The 19,972-nt window shown below is 39.0% G+C and overlaps 1 protein-coding gene across 1 annotated transcript in view; it reads right to left on the reverse strand.

The window, feature by feature from the left end:
• The window catches only part of skib (v-ski avian sarcoma viral oncogene homolog b), a 110,409-nt gene that overhangs the window by 65,571 nt on the left and 24,866 nt on the right, over positions 1-19,972 (reverse strand). The window lies entirely within an intron of this gene.

The raw sequence follows: 19,972 nt of genomic DNA on the forward strand, positions 1-19,972 counted from the left end.
AAGGTTATAGCCTGCATTAATGGTGGAATCGTTTTTGAAATGTTTCATCTTGCTGTCATTTATTAATATCACAAAAAAACTGGCATTTGAGGAGCAGTGTATACACTTTTTTTTTTTTTCTTTTATAGCCATTTAAAGAAACAGTCGGAGCAACTCTGAAGCCAATCTAAACCTGCAACCACATAACACATGGTTTCTAGAATAGAATTTTAACGTTAACAATGAACGCCAACCTTTCTCAACCACAAAGCCTAGAAAAAAACAAAAGGATCAAGAACAGAACTGCGATGTGTCACCCCTAAAAATGGGTGTAGTACAGTATGTTACCCTGGTGCCCTCAAGAACATTTTGGTGATTTCATCACTGGTTCATGTTGTGTACTTTCTTAAAGGGTGACTAATGGAAATGTCAGTTTGGAACACTTAAAGAATATTTAGTGATTAAGTATTATAAGTATTGTAAATCATGTTGATGGCACATTTGGCTAGTAATAAGGTGGACCAACCTGGATGCTGGTTGGTTGATTTGTTTTTGTTGTTTTGTGGATATGATGGAGTTATGTTCCATTTTTATTCATGAAGTGGGTAACTTCACTTTTCACTTGAATGACAGGTCAAAAAGAAAGAGTGAAGTGAAGAAGAAAAAATAAGTGTATTCATTTTTGTTGTTCAAATTTGGAAGGCTTAGCAACCAATTTGAAAAAAGCCATATGTTGCAACAAATAATGGCTGTACAGTTAAGAAGCTGCCAGCCTCTCCCAGTCAAAAGAGATTGGACGTCAATCGCTGTAAAAGGCAGCCAGTGAGTTAATTTATATGAATTCCACTCTGACGCAAGCAGCAGAGCAATTTTCAGGGCAAAGATAATGTTTTCCAACGAGTCACTTTGTTAGAAAAATAAAAGTTTGGGAGGTACACGGAGCGCCGTACAGTAATGAGGTTAGAATGATTGACACTGCTCCAGAACCTTCACGCCTCCGTGTCGTTGCGAAAGGGCGAATGGGGTTAATGTGTCTCAGCTGAGGCAGAACTAAAAAAAAAAAAAAGAAATCTCTCAATGCCAGAATCAGCAAATCGGACCTCTGCGTTGATAACCTCATTTTGGAAAGCCTACGGAGCCACTCACATTTAGTCTCTCAAGCGCTGGCTCACTTCAACTCGGCCTCTTCAAACCCGGACGAAAAATGCTCTGGCAGGGTACAGAATTATGGAGAAGATGGACCCTTGAGCGTCTGGCGTTTTCACAGCTTCCTCCTAATGCCACTTCAGTGCAAACAAGAAGCCACCTGACTACCGTATTTTTTGGAGCATAAGCCACTACTTTTTCTGCAAATGTATTAACAAAGTAGCTCATTTATGGATTTTAATAGGCTAGCTAGCATCACGCACACTTTCTGGTTTAGTTTACGTATTTTGCTTAGCAGCCGGGAGTTTGATTGTGACATTGCCTCTCATGGGTATGTTCTAGGAATGTGACAAAATATCGAAACGGTGATATATCGTGATACTTTGTATCCCAAAAGGTTATCGATATGCTCCTGTCAAGAATCGAGATATCGTTTTAGAAAGGTGTCAATTAAAAAAAAAAAAAAAAAAAAAAAAAAAGGCTGCCATTGACGATGCTCGACGCCCAATCCATTTAGACTGGGAACGTTCGTTCATTCAAAACCAGAACATTCACAGTCGTTCGGTCCGATTTTTGGGGCATTTACAGGTCACTTGCTTTTCATTTGAGGGCATTTACAGGTAGTTTCCTGTTGAGTTTGAGACACTGCCAATTCATTTGGGTGATTCCCAGGTCACTTCCTGTTCAGTAACGCAAAATAAACAACAAGTGACCCATAAAATACCCCAAAATCAACAGGAAGTAACTGAAAATCAACAGGTAAATGACCTTAAATGGCCCAAAATTACTCATTGCCTGGCAAGTGGGAGGGATGGCAGCTGCCACCCTCCCAGTTCAAATGGATTGGACGTCTACTAGTGATAAACTCGTTCCAATTCACCGCAGAAGCTTGTTTTTCTGTTTATTAGTTTTTTTGTAGAATATCCTAGAATGATTTCCTGACCAATGTATTGAAAATCGTTGTATCGCTATATCGTCAGATCATCGTTATCGTGAGCTTTGTATCGCAAATCGTATCGTATCGTGAGGTACCAAGAGGTTCCCACTCCTAGTATGTTCTACCTACCAGCACGAATACTCCGTAAGCCACCAAACTACGAGTTTCCAAGTGTAGCAGCGAGCGCTCAGAGTAAATTGTCAAACACAGCTTTAGCTTTGTTACTCAGCTATAGTATTACAGCAAATTATTCATTGGTGCATTGCCAGCTTGTTGTTTAGTAGGGGTGCACGATATCCATTTTTTGAAACCGATATCTACAACTTCCGGCTCCTCAAAGCCGATACCGATATCGATAACCGATTATAAATATATAATTTTTTAAATGTATAACCTGAGTTTTTGAACAGTGGTGACAACTGTCCCTGAAAGGCTTAAATTGAAGTGTTTTTGTTGTTTCAGAGTGGCTGTGAACACACCAGTGGGACTTTTGACCCTGTTTGGCTGCTGATGAATGATGAGGATCTGGTCAAGTGCGGCTCATGTCCACTCTTTCTTAAATTTATTCAATTTGAGTGGTGCAGCTTATATTCAGGCGTATTCTGTAGTGCAGACATTACGGTAATGGGGCTGGATGCGAGGGCTCTTGGTAGAAAAAAATTAATGAGTGTTCGCTAGTCTGTGTGGTGCGCCTGGTTGCTTTGGAGAGGGTGACGCATAGCCAAATAACACCGAGCCATTGATTCATCATCACTGTTTACGCAGTCACATAATTCAGCACCATCTGCACCACTCATCTTCAGCGCGGCAGGCATTACACGAGAAACAGAAAACTCAAATCTTCTCCACATATTTCCACAAACGTTCACAATCCCTACATTGTTTTTACACAAGCTCTGGGAAAAAAGGAAAGAGACATAAAAAAAATCAATTGGAGCCAAGGGGCATTTTTGCATTGGAAAGCCCCAGATTGCAGCAATTTTGAATGCTTTTCCAGGGTACGATACTCTTTGTTGCAAAAAGCTGGGAGGGGAAAAAAAACTCAATAACGATGTTCAATTAATGTCATGGTGGAAGTAAATTAGTTTAGCCCTACCGAATTGTTAAATGTTCTTTCTTGGCCGTGCAACACCCTTCGCAAATCTGCATGGAAATCAGTTTTCCCCTCACTGTCGTTGTCCTTATGTTTGGTGTTGCTGTTACTACATAAAAAATAAAAAAACTTTTGAGTACTTAATGGGAAATCTGACAAGTTGCCCTAAAGAGGACATTAACCTTTTGAGGGACAGTGGTCACTACAGTGAACAGCTATTTAAAAGTTGACACTTAAGACCTTTAACCTTCTATAGGGCACGTGACTATTTGGGGTCATTAAAAAAAAGAAACTGAAGAATTAGAACAAAAAGGTTTCATTTGAACTCTTTGACATTTGTAGGAATACATACATATGCATACTAAAAAAAAGTTTACCAAAAAAAAAAAAAAAAAAAAAAATCACACATTAACATTTCTTAACTCATCAATAACAGCCAATGAGTTAATTTGATTTTATGAAAAAACTACATCCAAATGATGCTTTTTGGGAGTGGTTTGTTTTTTTCCTTTTGGCCACTTTAATCACAATAAAACCTATTAAACACAACACTATTATCCAATTTAGTGGAAAATGTAAAAATATTTTCATTTTTCTTTGATATTGTAACACCAATACACCAATACAATACTTGTGAGTAAGAATGGTTGTTAGTCTACATGAACTGTGATTGGCTGCCACCCAGTCCAAAGACAACTGCAGTTTCCTTTATTGGGCAGTTTTTTGACTCATTTGGAGCGATTGCCCTTCCAGTCAAAACAGATTACATGCCTAGTGCCGGTCAATGATGTTAGAAGATGAGCATTGACAGCCACTCCTCCCACATATATGAATTGGATGTCTGTCATTGTCAAAGGCTGGCAACCCGTTAAATACAATGAAATTAAAAATAAAGAAATCAACTTTAGAGTGGTATTTGGGGGCCATAACCGGAGTGTATTTGTGATCTTGATATTGCATTTATGTGTGGGGGGTTGGGTGGGGTTAATGTTTACGTTTACTATAATTGTATTTATTCATTAAAATAAAATACTTAATAGTAATAAAATATATATACCGGTATAAAATATATATACCGGTATACAGTGATACCTCAGCTCACGAAGATAACTGGTTCCCAGAAAGTGTGTGTAAGGCGAAAAGTTCGTCTTCCGAACATTTATTTCCCATAAGAAACCATTAAAATGAGAATAATCTGTTCTCAGGTCCCCATAAAACATAATTTTCTACTAAATAAGCCTTAAAACTACACAAAAATATACCTTATTTTATGTATAATAAATGTGCTATTGTATTGTAATTAAAGAAATAAACTGTACTGCATAATAAAGTCGTTTTATTTACCTTTGTGATGGTAGTTGATGGCTTGATGGAATGGAGTGGGAGGAGGAGGGAGGGAGGGAGGGAGTTACTGTTTGGAAGGAGAGTCACCTTCCATAAGGTCTGTAGGTAACTCTTTGTCGGTCCCATAATAGCAAAAGTACACTCAATATGGTCCAAAATGTCTATCAAACACAAACCACGTCCGCACTCAACGAAAGGGAGGGGACGAACTGGGACGCCGTGAGCGTGCGTCAGCTTCTTGTGGTGCTGTTCGACCGCGTGGTTTGGTTCGTCCGCCGAAAACTAGTTCGTCAGCAGAGACTATATGCTCGCGAATTTAATGTTCTTGAGGCGAAAAGTTCGTGAGCTTAAGCGTTCGTCAGCGGAGGTTTTACTGTATATGTACAGTATATATACAGTATATATATATATATACAGTGAATATATATATATATAATATATATATACAGTGGTACCTCTACATACGAAGTTAATCCGTTCCAGGACCTTGTTTGTCAGTCGAAATGGTCGTATGTCGAGCAGGATTTTCCCATAGGAATACATTATAATTCCATTAATTCGTTCCACAGCCCAAAAACCTTCACTAAATCCTTAAAAAATACTGCTGGTACTATTACAAATGGCAATTACACATAGCAAAACAAATAAATTATAAATCAAAATCGGAATAATAATAATAATAATAATAATAATTCCTGTATTAATGTAACGAATCGGGTTCTAATGTGGCGGACGTTTTTTGCTGACCCTGAACGCACCGGGGGGCTGACGTGCCAGAGACAGACCGGTGAGCTTGAGTTTCACTTTCACTTTGAATGTTTTCTTGAGAACACCGTCAATTGCGGCAGACAGAAGGTGTTTTTGTTTTGAATAAGTTGTGAAATAAATGATAAAAACGTGGCGAAGTTGGCGATTTCTCTGGAGATGTTACCACAATAAGAATTGTCAGCTTAACTTATAAAGACTGGCGAACGATGGTCGGAGGAGGACCGTGGAGATGTATTGTTGAGCCATTTCACGGATGCCCACCCTACGCTCATATTTTTCTGTCATTTGTATCTTCATTTAGAAGGTAAGCGTCAACTTTTTCCTTGTTTCACCACCTGTACCAACCTTTTCTGAAACCAGTGTTGATTTGTCACACAAGAAAATCCGCCGTGCATTCGTCTGCGGTGCTGCCATTGTCGTCGTATTGCGAGCATGTCGTCGGATGTAGAAACAAATGGCGAGTCAAATTTTACGTCGGATGTCGAAAAGTTCGTGTGTCGAAGCGATCGTATGTAGAGGTACCACTGTGTATATATATATATATATATAAGTTATATAAGTTTTTTACTTCTTCCTACTCCTGTTCGAGTCTTATGTTTTGTTTGTATTCTTGTATATCCATAATGTGATGCATGTTTTCGAAATAAATTCAATCAATCAATCAATCAATCAATCAATCAATCAATCAATCAATCAATCAATCAAACTTTCAAAATGCATGTGTGATACATCCTTGGAAAGCTTAAAATCTCAGTTTTCTAGGGGAAGAAAAATTTTGAACAGGGAGGCATTTAAAAAAAAAAAATTTAAACAGCAAAACCCTATCGGGAGGGGAGAGCACACGAGAGCAGAATTACAGACGCCATGACTTTAAGGAGATATTATCGCGTACTTACCTTGTTTCGATCCAAAATCTCCATTGAGCATGTATCACTGAGTGTCAAGACACAGCTGTGAATGGCCACAGTTGGATTTTTGGGGGATTTTATGCGTGAAACATGGTAATATAACTAGGGTCACGATGCAGAAATCACAGACATCAAGGAGTGGTCGAGATTTTCTTTTTTATATATTTACCCTTTTAAACATTTTTTTTTTCTATTTTTTTGTTTGGATCGATTATTTATCATCTAACATATCGGAGAAAATGCGACAGTAACAAAAAAAATACAATTAAGCGATAGTTATGAGGTAGATATCCGTGTATTTTTTTAAAGAAGCCATTTTTTTCATTGTGACATAATTTTTTAAAAAGTTTAAGATATGTGAATGAATGATTTTTTAAAGTCGAGTAGAGAGGGGGCCAGTGCCCCTGCACCCCCCCCCCCCTTAAAACAGCCACTAGGAGGGTGCGTTACCAGCTTCAGTGATTGCTGGCGTCATCTTAGTATTCTTGTTCAGTAGACGTAGACGCACACGTTGCGGCAAAGTTGGGACACTCAAAAAATGGGTCTCACGCCTCCAATCGCTAAGCTAAATGAGATCTCAATGTACATTTGTATGAAACTGTAGTTCAACAAACAACAAAAAACTATCCCGTTTTCGCTGAAACTAGTAAAGCTCTTTACAAGGCTATTATAATCTCTCCTATTCCTTAAAATCCTTAAATGCTGTTTTCTTGTGCAACAAATGGAATCGATCGAGAGCCAAGCGAGTGTGCAAAGTCCTACCGGCGACGAAGCCAAGCAAAGTCGCTTCCAGTCGCGAAGAAGCAAATTTATTTTAATTTCCTTCATTTAATAATTTCTATATTTCATTGATACCTCACAACACTTCCAAACCGCGGACATGTTGGCTGTGAGCCAGCAGTGTTAGCTCACCTTATTTGATGACATCATCACAAGAGGTTCGTCACACATTTCGGTGGTAAACTTTCGGCCTATTAACCGAAAACCAGAAATGCAATTTTAGCTATTTTTGGCCGAAGGTTTTCAGCGCTGAATTTTCAGTCACATATCTACTACATTCAAATCTATATATTCTTTATCATCTGCAAAGCACACTGAAGCATGGATTGGACGTTCATCGCCGTCAATGACTGTGAACGAGTTAACATAGTTGTTAAACCTCTTCTTTGTCAGTACACCTCTATGTCCTTTTTCTTCTCCTTCTACTTCTTCTCCCTTGCCCTCGAACTCTGACCCCTTGCGTCCCCTACTTCACCTTCCAAGTCAGATGCCGGGAAGACGAGGGAGGGCTGGCTGTGGAAAGGCAATGAACTTCTGACCTGTCATACAGATTGCAGGGGAAGCTCTGCAGCTCGGGGGCAACCAGAGTCCACCATCCACTCTGGCTCTCTTCACCCTGCCATCCCATAAACCGCCTGTAAAAAAAAAAAAAAACCTCTCGCTCCCCCTTTTTTATGGCTGCCAGATGGTGGGGAGGCCTTCTTGCCTCTGGACTTGCCTCTCTGTAGTCTAGTAAAACCAGTTGACCTCAGCCATGTGAAAAAGGGGTTATTTATGAAAAGGCTGGGAACAAAACACAAACATCCGACAATCAAACACCATCTCATCAGCGAAAGAGCGAGCCCCCTCCCTTTTTATTTTTACGAGAGGACGCGCACCCCAGATGCAGGTACACCCCCTACTTCCCTTCTCCTCCTGTGTGAATAGGTTTTATTTGCCCGTCTTGGGCGTGAGTGCACTTCTTTGGCAGAGTTCACGATTTCTCCCCAAACAAACAAGAGCAGTCTGCATTCCCGTCCGACTTCGGACCGCACCGCCGCCGTCTGGCTCCTCGGTTTTCCTACTTCACCTTAAGCAAACCCTCGTTCCGCGTCTCCTCGGGGAGAAAGCCAACATATCCTCTCCCCTATCTTCCACTTTTGCTCTCGTACCAAACCGGCCTCAAATATTTTCGCTGGCTTGTCACTTGTGTAGGAGTCGTAGCCTTTCGGCGGCGGGCCAAGGTCTCTGCGGAGTTGGGTGGAAACGGGGTTAAAAGTACAGATTCTAGACTTGTTATTTTAAGAAAGAATATATAAGAAGCTGTCTGATCAATGAAATCATGCAATGTTGAAAATTGGTTAAATGGGGAAATTAACTAAGCTGTAATATGCTTGCCAGGCCACTTGTTGGCGATGTCACTTTAGAGACGCACTAAATACAACCTAGGTTTTTTTTTCTAAAATAATCTTTTGGATTGATTTTTTTTTTTTTTTTAACATAATTTTTAGCGTTAACCCTACCTTTGCAGCAATACAAGTAAAGCCACTAGGGATGTAAATCCCTTGTTTTATAATGATACGATATCGATTCTTTGAAAAACGATACAATATCTGCCGACATCTGTTAAATTTTGCTCAAGTAATTAAAAATGCAAAGCAATTTTTATCGTTGTTGCTGAAAATGTTCTTCAAACTTTTGAATGAAAATCTTCAAAAGTTCATTGACGTGTTGTGTTTCCTTCTATTCCGATTTGATGCTTAACCGAATCGATCGATATATCGGTCCAGACCGATGTATGATTACTAGGGTTGGGCATCGTTTGAATTTGAATGGTTTGGTTTCGATTCCAGTTCCAAACGATTCTCGATTCCGATTCTTTTAATAGGAAGGGTAAAGAAAAATTGCACAGTTTATATTAATTTCTTAACTTCTCATTTATTTTTTTCTAAATCATATTAACTTTCAATTAACTTTGCTATGAATTTCTCTCAGGGCTATTTTTAACTTGTTTATACTAAATACATATCAGTCATTGAACGTGAATATGTTGAAGTTTCTTTCCACAGGAGTGCACTTTCACAAAGATGTTTATTTTTCAAAAGCTCACGGAGAAAACATTTACACATATTCTTTTGCCTATGTTTTAGAGTTTCTTATGCTGCAGGCATTTATTGCATTGCGTCGTTTGTTTTAGGTGGTATTTCTACAAGTTAGTTAAGGCGGGGAGTGTTTTCTTCCTTAATCATAAGTTGACTACTTTTTAAATTTGATTTCTTTCTAAACTGATATATTGTTCATCCATCCACAAGATTCTCTATTCTCGCTATTGTAACTCCGGACTCTACAGATTTTCTTTGGTTTTGCTATGTGCGCCTGGCTTCTCCTTGTGGTGACTTACTGGAAACAGCAGGCAAAAAGAACTTGAATCCCTGTGGTATACAGACGCTACACACTTCCTCTGCACTACACAGCGTTGGGAACCCTTAATAAAACAAAATCTGTAAGTTTGTACGTTTTAACAGTGGGTCTGATATCATTTCGGTGTGTTTATTCTGTTACTTTGTTGTAATTTACGTAAAGCGAAGCAACAAATTTTTGTGCTAAGCTAAATTAGCAACTTCATATGATTTCCTCATAATGGAGCTAGTCTTCATGTGGCTTCTTCTTTGTGTTGTTCGGCAGCTATTTTTTCAGGTCGGCGGTCAGGGCATCAAAACTTGGAATCGAAATTTTTAAAAAAAGTCGAATGCTTCCGGCAGAACCAGAGTCCCGGATCCCATCGATGCTGGATGCTAAACCCAATGATTACACGCCTACTTTCTATCAATTAAAAAAAAAACCTCTTTTAGTTGTGGTGCCCAACTAGTCGCTTATGATTGCCAAGCGACTAGTTGGAAACATCACTAAAACTGTTGATTTTGAAGTTAACATATTCAGTGCCAGTGTTTTTCTTCTTCGTTCTGTTGCGTAGGAATCTATGAGGCTGCACTACTGTGAATTTCAAGTTACACAATATTAAATGAAAAATCCCCAGTTTTCCCCCTCACATAATCTATTTAAATAGCATTTGTTGGTTTTAAAGTCTAATAGTTACAACTTGAGGTTACGTAAGTTTAACTGGTTTGCAGCAATTTTTGTCCTTGAAGGGTTTTTAATACAAATATTGACTGTCATTATTACTTCACCACGGCGTTAGCTTAGGCAAACAATGCCTTCTGACTTGCGTATAAATTTTCAAGTAAGTTTTAGCTACAGAATCAGGTTTATTCACTCTCATCTACAAAACATTTCCCTGTATTTCATTCGTCGTCATTGTGCTTGCATATCCCTGTTCAAGCTGACGCCCTCTCCCATTTGACTGACCTCACCTCACCTCACATGCCCTTTGTTTCTACCACCCCTCCTTTCTCCAGTCTAGCGGTCAGAATCCAGGCCCATTTAATGCCCTTACCCGCAATTCAAGCCGACCTCAGGGCAACCCCGCACGGCGTGGCTGTATGAGCCATTAAAAAACCGGACTGTGTGGGTCATTAGTGTGGTAAACTTTTACTGTCTGACCACTGAGTCTGCATGGACTCCACTGTTTCAAGCCTAGTCTGAGCAAAAGTTGAAACAAGCTATCCGAACTCTTTCCTTCATAATTGTAATTCAAGATTTAACAGATGCTTCACAAGTTAGATGAAATGTACTGTATGTAAATGTGCAACATCTGTTTGAAATCATTATTAACTGGTTGTTGGCAATAGTCGTCCAATCTTTTAGAACTGGGAGCCCAGTTTAAATGGATTGAACGTCTATCACCGTCAGTGGCAGCAAATGAGTTGAATGCTTGAGTGGCATCACTGGAATTTTCCCATCACGCTGCTGTTTGCACTTAAGTTGGAGAAAGACAATATTACAGAAAGAAATATGTAATAGTGCTAATTGATTAATCAATCATTACTTTTGCAACCGATCGGTTCATATATTAATCACGTTAGTCACTGTTTTATTACTTTGGGCTGGTATTTTGGCTGTAAATTTGTATTTTAACCAAAACGAGCTCAATGAAAAGAGCTCTAAAATACAGGTAGTCAGTCCCTGGGTTACGACGTACCTGATTTACTATACATGATTTTGACTTAACAGAGTCTCGTCTGACATTTTGTCTCCATTTTCTACTCTATTTTATTAATATGACGTATAATACATGTTTTTGGATTGTTATTTTGAGATTTAGGGGGTGTTTAGGTGTTTAAGTGTTCATTCCAACTTAAGAGGAAAATCGAGTTACGGAGCCAGCGTAAGAATGGACCTCATTCGTCACCCGGGCACTACCTGTTCTTTGTAATTGTGTCATTGTTTTGCAGAAAAGCGGTTGTTTGATTAAGTACAGATAATAAATTTGCTTTCATTAAGGACTACAGAAATTACAGAAAATTTATTGTTTTTATTTTGGAAAAACGGAATAAAATTACAAAATACACTACCGTTCAAAAGTTTGGGGTCGCTTGGGGTCGTAGTGTACCATATGGGATTTTTCATTATGTACACCACGGTTCAAAAGTTTGGGGTAAAATAGAGAATTTTTATTTAAAATTCAAGATAAAAAAAAAATCTAATATAAAAACTGAGAAATGCAAAAGAAAAACATTTCCTTTTTTTAAATTTTTTTTTTTTTTTTTTAAATATACTTTTAATTTGGAAAAAATGCACCAAAAAAAGAAAAATACAATAAAAAGAGAATATTTGTCTTTTGCTGTTTGTTTTTTAATCAATAAAAGTAAATGAACTAAGAAATGCAGACAAAATGTAACAAAAACACAAATAAGAGAACATACTTTTTTTTCAATTCAAGAGAACTAAAAAAAAAAAAAAAAAAATCAAATTCAAAACAATAAAAAAATGAGTAATATTTACTCATATTCCTTATTTTAATTTTAACGAAATGTATAAAAATAGAAGGAAAAAAGTAATTAAATATTTACACAAAAATATAGCCTTGTGATTGGCTGCCAACCCGTTGAACTGGGGTGCCCAATCCCGGTCCTCGAGAGCCCCTATCCAGCTTGTTTTCCGTGTCTCCCTCCTTTAACACACCTGAATCAAATGATCAGCTCATTAGCAAGCTCTGCAGCAGCCTGATAACGATCCTTATTAGTTGATTCAGGTGTGTTAGAGGAGGGAGAGATGGAAAACAAGCTGGATAGGGGCTCTCGAGGACCGGGATTGGGCACTCCTGCCGTTGAAAGTGTAGCCCACCTCCTCCCCAACGCTAGTTATGATAAGCTTTGGCATCCTCGCGACCCTTTTCAGGATAAGCAGTACAGAACATGAATGAATGAAAAATATAAGAGAACATTTACTTTTAATTGGGTTTAACTGAGAGGATTTGGACAATTTTTAGGTCAACAATCACTCTGAATGATAATTAACTATCAAACCAGTAGTCGATTCATTTGAAAATCGATCACTTGTCATTTAATCGTGGCAGGCCGAATACATACACAAGTTATGTTCTCCAAAGAAATGCCCAATACAATAGGTGAGGACTGAGGGTATCCCTGCATAACAATATGAGAATAACAGCAAACCATTCTGCTGCTTTCACGGAACTATGTAGACAAGAAGGGGCCCGAGGGGGTGCTCGTCTGCGCTACGTTTCCTCACTCACAAGTAGTTGTGGGCAGCCGAGCAAAAGTGCAGCTTCAGCACTTCCCCGCGTACTCTCCAGTTTCAAGCCAAGACGAGCAAGCAAGAACAAAGGCGGAGGAGCGAAGCTGCCGCAGAGGTAATGAGGACGGAGGCGCGCCGCAGTCTAACATCAAGTCCTGCTGGAGGACGCCTCTACGCACTGTGACCCCCACCCCCCCAATCCTCTTCTCCTTCCTTCGTTCAATCGCCCGCCAAATGGAAACCACAGAGTGGCTGGAATGTACATGTACAAGACAGGAAAAATCAGTCGTTGCATACTGATGGCTCGCAGACTTCCTGTATAGAAAAAAAGTGTCAGGACAATGAATTCATATGACGCCGATGCTAATAATGCGGAGTGAAGAAATCAGCTAAAAGGTGTCTGAGGAGTTCACAAGAAGATGAAAAGTGGAAATCTTTGACACCATGAGAGTACAACGGAACCCAAATTTGAGGATGTGCAGTCTGAAAAAGGAAGTTTTTGACATATCTTTTTCTTGTGGATGCTGAGAACAAATGTGAACTAAGGGGCAGTTTACATGGCGACTCTGCGACACGAAGACGCAATGACTGTGTTGCGGAGTGGCCTCGCGTTCGTATGGGGTCGGCAAAGACGGAAGGCAAAGATGCAAACCTTGGAATCCTGCCTCCAAAGTGGAAGAATTTGATTGCGGGGGATTGAGGGGGGCTTGCTCCGCATGCATATCAAAAGCTCCCGCAGCGCGGGACTGTGCCGATAACATCAGCACTTGTACACGTCACATTGGCCGTGCACAGCAGTGCTACTAAACATTAAAAACAGCAAATATGGCTGAACGTCGGCTGCAATTTACTGTTTTTAATAATATTTTTAATGTAAATATGTTGAATGTTTCCATTTTTGTGCCTTTTTTAACAAAAGAAAATGCCATTGCATGGAGTGGGCGGGCAATCCGGGCATGTTGTCTTCCGGGCTGAGGAGGTCAAAGTGCATCATTCGCTGTCGCCTTGTAAATCTGCACTGCCCCCTTTGGCCTGGCATAAATACTAAATCGTTTTCATGCGGAATTGCGACACTGTTCGAATGGAGACGGAACCACATAAATGCAAACATGAAATTTTTTCGTCTTCTCGGAGAGTCACCATGTAAACGGCCCCTAAGACTGCCATGATTAATCAAGTCATCGACAACTAATCATGTATCCGACAACTAATCATTAATCAAATTAATTGGCGAGTACTTTGAAAGTTGACTAATCTGGTTGAGACATTACTTGAATAAAATTGTTCAAATCCACTTCTGTGAGCCTCCTAGCAGAAATACTCTCTGATTTCTGTCGTTCTCAAAACAAGACTGATTTTCTTTTTAATTAATCAAAATAAGATATTTGAAAACATCTGGAAACCAGGATGCAGTTACATGTTAATCACTTCAGCAATTCTTTTTTTTTTTTTTTTTAAATCTTAGCGGTTATCTAATATAAAGATAATTATTTCTGGCAACTCAAGTGAGAATCCAGAAAACCATCTGTACAATAATTTTATGTAATGTTTGTCCTCATTTGGCTTGCTAATGTTAATAAAACTAAATTAAAGAAATGAAAATGAATACAAATCGAAATACACATTAGTTGCAGCCCCAGGTAAAACTCTAAAGTTGACTTTTTTCTCGTAGTATTTAACTCATTGCATGCAACTCAGGGCGGTAGACAAATTCATTTAAACCAGGACAACTGGTTGTGAATGATCACTTTTTAGTTAGGGGTGTGACAAAACATCGAAATGGTGATATGTTGTCGTATTTTGTATCCCAAAAGGTTATCGATATGCTCCTGCCAAGAATCAATATATCATTGGGGTGCTTACAGGTCACTTTTCATTCATTTTAGGGCATTTACAGGTCACTTTCTGTTGAGTTTGAGTCATTGCCTATTCATTTGGGGAGATTTTTGGGTCTCTTCCTGTTAGTAACCCCAAAATAAACCGTGACCCAGAAATGCCACAAAATCAACACGAAGTGACCGAAAATCAATAGCAAATGGCCTAAAATCCGCCCAAATTAAAGTCATTGGTTGCCATTGACCACCTTAGACGTCCAATTCGTTTGAAGTAGGAGGGCCACACTTCCAGCTCAAACGGACTAGACGTCTATAAGTGATCAACTCAATCCAATTCACAGGAGAAGGATGAAAATGGCTTGTTATTTGGTTTATTAGTTTTTTTTGTAAAATATCTTAGAATTATTTCCTGAACAATGTATGGATAATTGTCATATCGCCATATTGTGAGATCATCGTTATCATGAGCTTTGTATTGCAAATTGTATTGTATAGTATCACGAGGTACCAAGAGGTTCCCACCGCTAGTTTCAGTGCTGTTGACGTCATTAAACGTCCAATCCATTTTGACATGGAGGGACGTAGTTTCATTCGCCCCTCCCAGTCAAAATGGATTGGATGCCGAAAACAGGTTTGTTTTCGTCAACGATGACAACAACGAAAATATTTCGTCAACAAACATTTTTTTCATTACGATGACGAGCTAAAAACGTTCTTTGGGAGACAAAAATATAACTAGACGAATGCCAGTTTTCTTTTGACGAGACGAGAACGAAACGAAAATGCGCAATACATTCCGTCACATGTTCACAATGTGTGACATTCTATGTGTAGTTAGCTGGCTGGTTGTGTCACTCGTGACATGCTGCACACAACTCTTTCCCGACTCACCCATGTGTCATCTTCAGTCTCCATGAAGGCTTGCACACACGGTAAGATTTGTTTTCTTGGCCAGAGACAATATGCAATGTTCCTTTAGCCCAGGGGTCGGCAACTCAAAATGTTGAAAGAGCCATATTGGAACACAAAAACAAATATGTCTGGAGCCGCAAAAAATTAAAAGCCTTAAATAAGCCTAATAATGAAGGCAACACATGCTGTATGTATCTGTATTAGCTTTATTAGCCTACTAACAAAATGACTAATTCAGCTAAAATACATAATAAGCATTCATGATTTAATATTTATTTTCGCTGCATCGCATCCAACGCACCACGTGACTACTCTGTTGTATGATGCCACCTCAAGTTTAACTTCATTAAAATATTATTGAATTGTTTTATTGCTTTTATGAAATTGTAGAAATGTAATAATGAAATTTGATTTTTGATGTCGTTTTTATTTTGAGGTTTCAAAAAACAACAAAATGGAATATGCATAACATGCCCCTTATCTGGACATGTCTTTGATTTTCTTTCTTATCTCGGCTTAGTTTTTGAAGTCTCCAAATAGGTTTTCTGATATGTTGATTAATGTCTCCTTCATGTACTCACTATCTGCGAACGGTTTTCCACGCTTTATTATCCCCTGAGTTGCAACAAAACATGCAGCAGTAGTGGTGTTTGGTAATGCAATCCACTTCTTAAATCTATTTTTGCGCTCCTCTAAGTTCTTCAGAAGTAATGGAATCGCACTTTTTCTCTCACTCCAAACTGGGTACTCGGCTGCCGGTTTGTTTACAATATCCACCTGCCTGGCATCCCGCCCTGCTGATAGAAACGTGTGTTGCAGGCTATGACGAAAATCATCGTTGAAAGAAATGTAATATTTATGCTACACATTTTACAGCATTGGACAACGTTAAGAATGTTTGTGTCATTTTTGTCCTCCTACAGAAACCATATCAAAACGAAAAATATATTTCTCTCAACCATCTTTTCCCATTTTCAAACATTTTTGAAAATGCTCCAGGGAGCCACAAGGGCAGCGCTAAAGAGCCGCATGCAGCTCTTAAAACACGGGTTGCCGACCCCCGCTTTAGCCTTCAAAGGTCCGTGCTGAGTGATCATCTCTCGCACTAAATGTAACTCGCAGCGTTAACATAGCATTCACGTTTGCCCTAGCATTAAGCTAATGCTAACGGCGAGCGTCCTCTTGAACTGTCAACAACTTTTTTACATATATTTCGTGGCATCCAGGTGGGCATAATTAATTGAAAATAATGTGCTGTTTTCCTGCTCAGAGTGTATAATCACCAAGTTGGCGTTGTCCTTGTAGACGCTACAATATGTGCTTGTCTGTCAATGGTCATTCGAAATAGTTGGAGATCTTTACTTATTTATTTAGTTTTGGATTCAATTTTTTAATTTTCCAAATGAAAACATTTTTTTTTAGTAAAGTTTGACTAAAACTAGATTAAATTAGTCCTGAGTTTTCATCAACAAAAACAAGACGAAAACAAACACATTTTGAGATGATTGAAGTATGACCAAGACTAATTAGTATTATCATCCAAAAGACTAAGACCAAGACGAAAATTAAAAGTGCTGCCAAAAACCACACTGCCTAACACAGTCAATGAGTTAAATGAATTCCCTGAAAGGTTCAAAAAAATATTCAATTTTTGTGCATGAAAGAGTTTATATTTAAGAAATTTTCACTCCATCAAAACTAGTGGGCCACATTTAAAGAAAAAGAAAGTTGACATTTTGATTGGCTGCGAATGGACTCAGCACAAAAAGCTATTTCGCCAGCCAGGAAAATGAACAGGATACACCCTTGAATGGCCGATAGTCGGAACCCGACCCGAACTGCAAGGCACACAAGTAATCACCATTACACGTCCAAAGCGGTTTCCGCGCAACATAGCGACCACGTCAATAATAAAGGAAACAATGGCGCAAAGTTGGGAACGAGAGGGGAACCGTGGCGCAGAATCGTGGAAACGAGCACGATTTATTGCGGAAGGAGAATCCTAATTAAATCTCTTGGCACGCCCTTTCTCCCGGGAGAAGCCAAAATGCTGCAGTGTGTCCAATTCGCAGCACTCGGAGGGCACCTGAAGTGGACTACACGTTCTTACACGATTGAAACCCGAACGTCTCGGGAGAACGTCTTTTTGGCGCCCTGTAAAAAGCTGTGTGTCCGTACTGCTCCATGCCAGCCCCACCCCATTAAGAGCCAAGCCTGCACATCATGTGTTTCCATTTTACTGATAGGGTGGAAATGACCTCAATGCTGTAAAAGATGACAGGGGTGCTTGTGCTGTTCACCAGATGTGTGTGCAGAAGCGGGTTGGGGAGAAAACCATTCGCCTGAGGAATTTCTCGGGCGGTGACTGAGGGTTCAAGTTGAGCTGCAGAAGGTTGCTGGAGTATATCAGCGGCACCTCGTGGGGGTAATTCAAGGGGGGGTTCCAGCACCTGCTGTGGCCACAAAAGCCACTTCCTCCCACTGATCCCCCCGTTTTGGGTGCCGCGTGCAACTGCGACAAAAGGCGGAGAAATTAGGGAACGCCGTTGATGATGGGGCGACTAATCTCTTTGGAGCGACTCATTATGTTGCAGTGGCGTGTACAGTGCGACAGCTGGAGGGGAGATGTGGCGCGGGGAGGTTAGCTTTGTGCGAATGACGCCCTCAACAATGCCCTTTTATCACCTCTGGAATCATTCATACATTCCATATGAGACACATCAGCCAAACACAATGTGAACTGTAAAAGCTCAGCAGGCAATTTAATGTATGTTCTTGAATGTTTTTGTATAGCAGACACATTTTTGACAGTAATAGACTATGCTAACAGAACACTGGGGTACACTTTTCAAATCTGATTTCATGTGTTACTACACTATTTATTAGTAAACGAACTAGTGGTGACTTAAATGAGTCGGCTTGTGAATATTTCGAGGCATGGATTGCTTTTATATTTTTCTATTTTGGGGGGGGGGGGGTTCTGTGACTAGGTATGTGTCGGTATGAGATACTGACAGTTTGACTTAAACCAAAATATCACGGTTTCACGGTACTGAAATTACAGCTATAATATGTGTTACTTTGAGATAGCAGGGTTAAAAAACAACAACTTTTTTTCCCCATAGAACAGGAGCCTAAACCCACAGCCACAGCTCAAAAATATTAGCATCAGAACAAAAATATTTGAATTATTTTCCATTAAAAGCACATGTGTGTGGCTCGTATCATCTTTATATTATACAGTACACACTTTATTTGTCAACAGCAACAGTTGCCAGAGAGAAAAAAAACACCACATTTTACCACCGCTAGTCACACTAAACACCCTAAAGTTAACTCTCGTAGCTGGTGGGAATCGTTCATGACAGTGTTTACTAATTTTAAATTTTGTATGAATGCGAAATCATTTTGGAAGTATTGCTTCCTCGGCAGCCACCCTCCGCAAACATGTTTTACACGTGTAACTTTTCTGTCGCCGAAGTATTCCCATACCAGCGATTTGGTTTTCTTCGAAGGGAGAAAAAGTTCAGGAGTTTCACCTCCTCCAGCAATCGTGTTGCACAGCTGACACACTGACACTGAGCAACAATCGGTGGGGGAGGGTTGACCCTTGCAGCTGAAAGTGAGGGATTTCTCCCTGCATTTTAGGGACGTAAAAAATAGCTAATACCTTAGGTACGGTATGACGGAAAATTTTTGCGGTTTTGACACCTTGACGTTTTCATACCACGGTTTACCTTGAAACCGGTAATCGGCACATGTCTAGTTTTGTTTGGTGGGCCGGTCACTCACGTAATTCTTATTTTTCTTCTTGAGGACACTAAAATTGCTCTGCTGTTATTCGTGGACGGATTGCAATTACATCTTTCAGGCATATTCTAGGGATGTATACATATAGTTTTGATTTTGAGTTTTTGATTTTTATTTTTTTTATGGCAGTTACATGTAATTAAAGTAGGGTAGTAATCGAATTGGGATGTAATGTTGCACACATCATGGAATGTTAGAGGTCTTAGTTTGTTTTTGTATTTTTCTTAATGTATTTCAATTATTTTTTATTTGTTTATATTTTGGTTAGTTTTTTTTATTTACAAAAATAAATAATTACATTAAAAAAATGTTTTCAGTTAAAAAATAAAACACAAATATTCTCTCTTTAATTTAAAAAATGTAATTATTTGTTTTTTGATTTAAAACAACCAAATATTAAATATTGTCTGATTAATTTTATTTTATTATTTTTTTATTTAAAAAAGGGGGGAAAACTATGTATATTCTCTGATTTCTTGAGTCTCCAATGTAAACATGCTCATTAATTTGGCATTAATCAAAATAACTTGAAAACTGGAAAATAATACAGTTTAATAGATAAATAAAATTTACAGTCCAACTTTTTCGTGTGGATAATTTTTTCTTCCAGTGCACATTTCCAGCTAAAATATTAAGACCAAAGGATTATAACAGTAAATAAGGTGCTTTATTCATGATCTGATTAGTTGACTAATCGCTAAAATAATCAGTGACTAATCGACCATCAAAATAATTGTGGCAGCCTTAAACTTTACTCACTTTTTCTGAAATTCTTTAACATACCGGTAATAATCATCCAGTTGCGAATAAGCCTAGTGACGCT

This window comes from Corythoichthys intestinalis, chromosome 9, assembly GCF_030265065.1.
Source record: "Corythoichthys intestinalis isolate RoL2023-P3 chromosome 9, ASM3026506v1, whole genome shotgun sequence".
NCBI classification, from domain to species: domain Eukaryota; kingdom Metazoa; phylum Chordata; class Actinopteri; order Syngnathiformes; family Syngnathidae; genus Corythoichthys; species Corythoichthys intestinalis.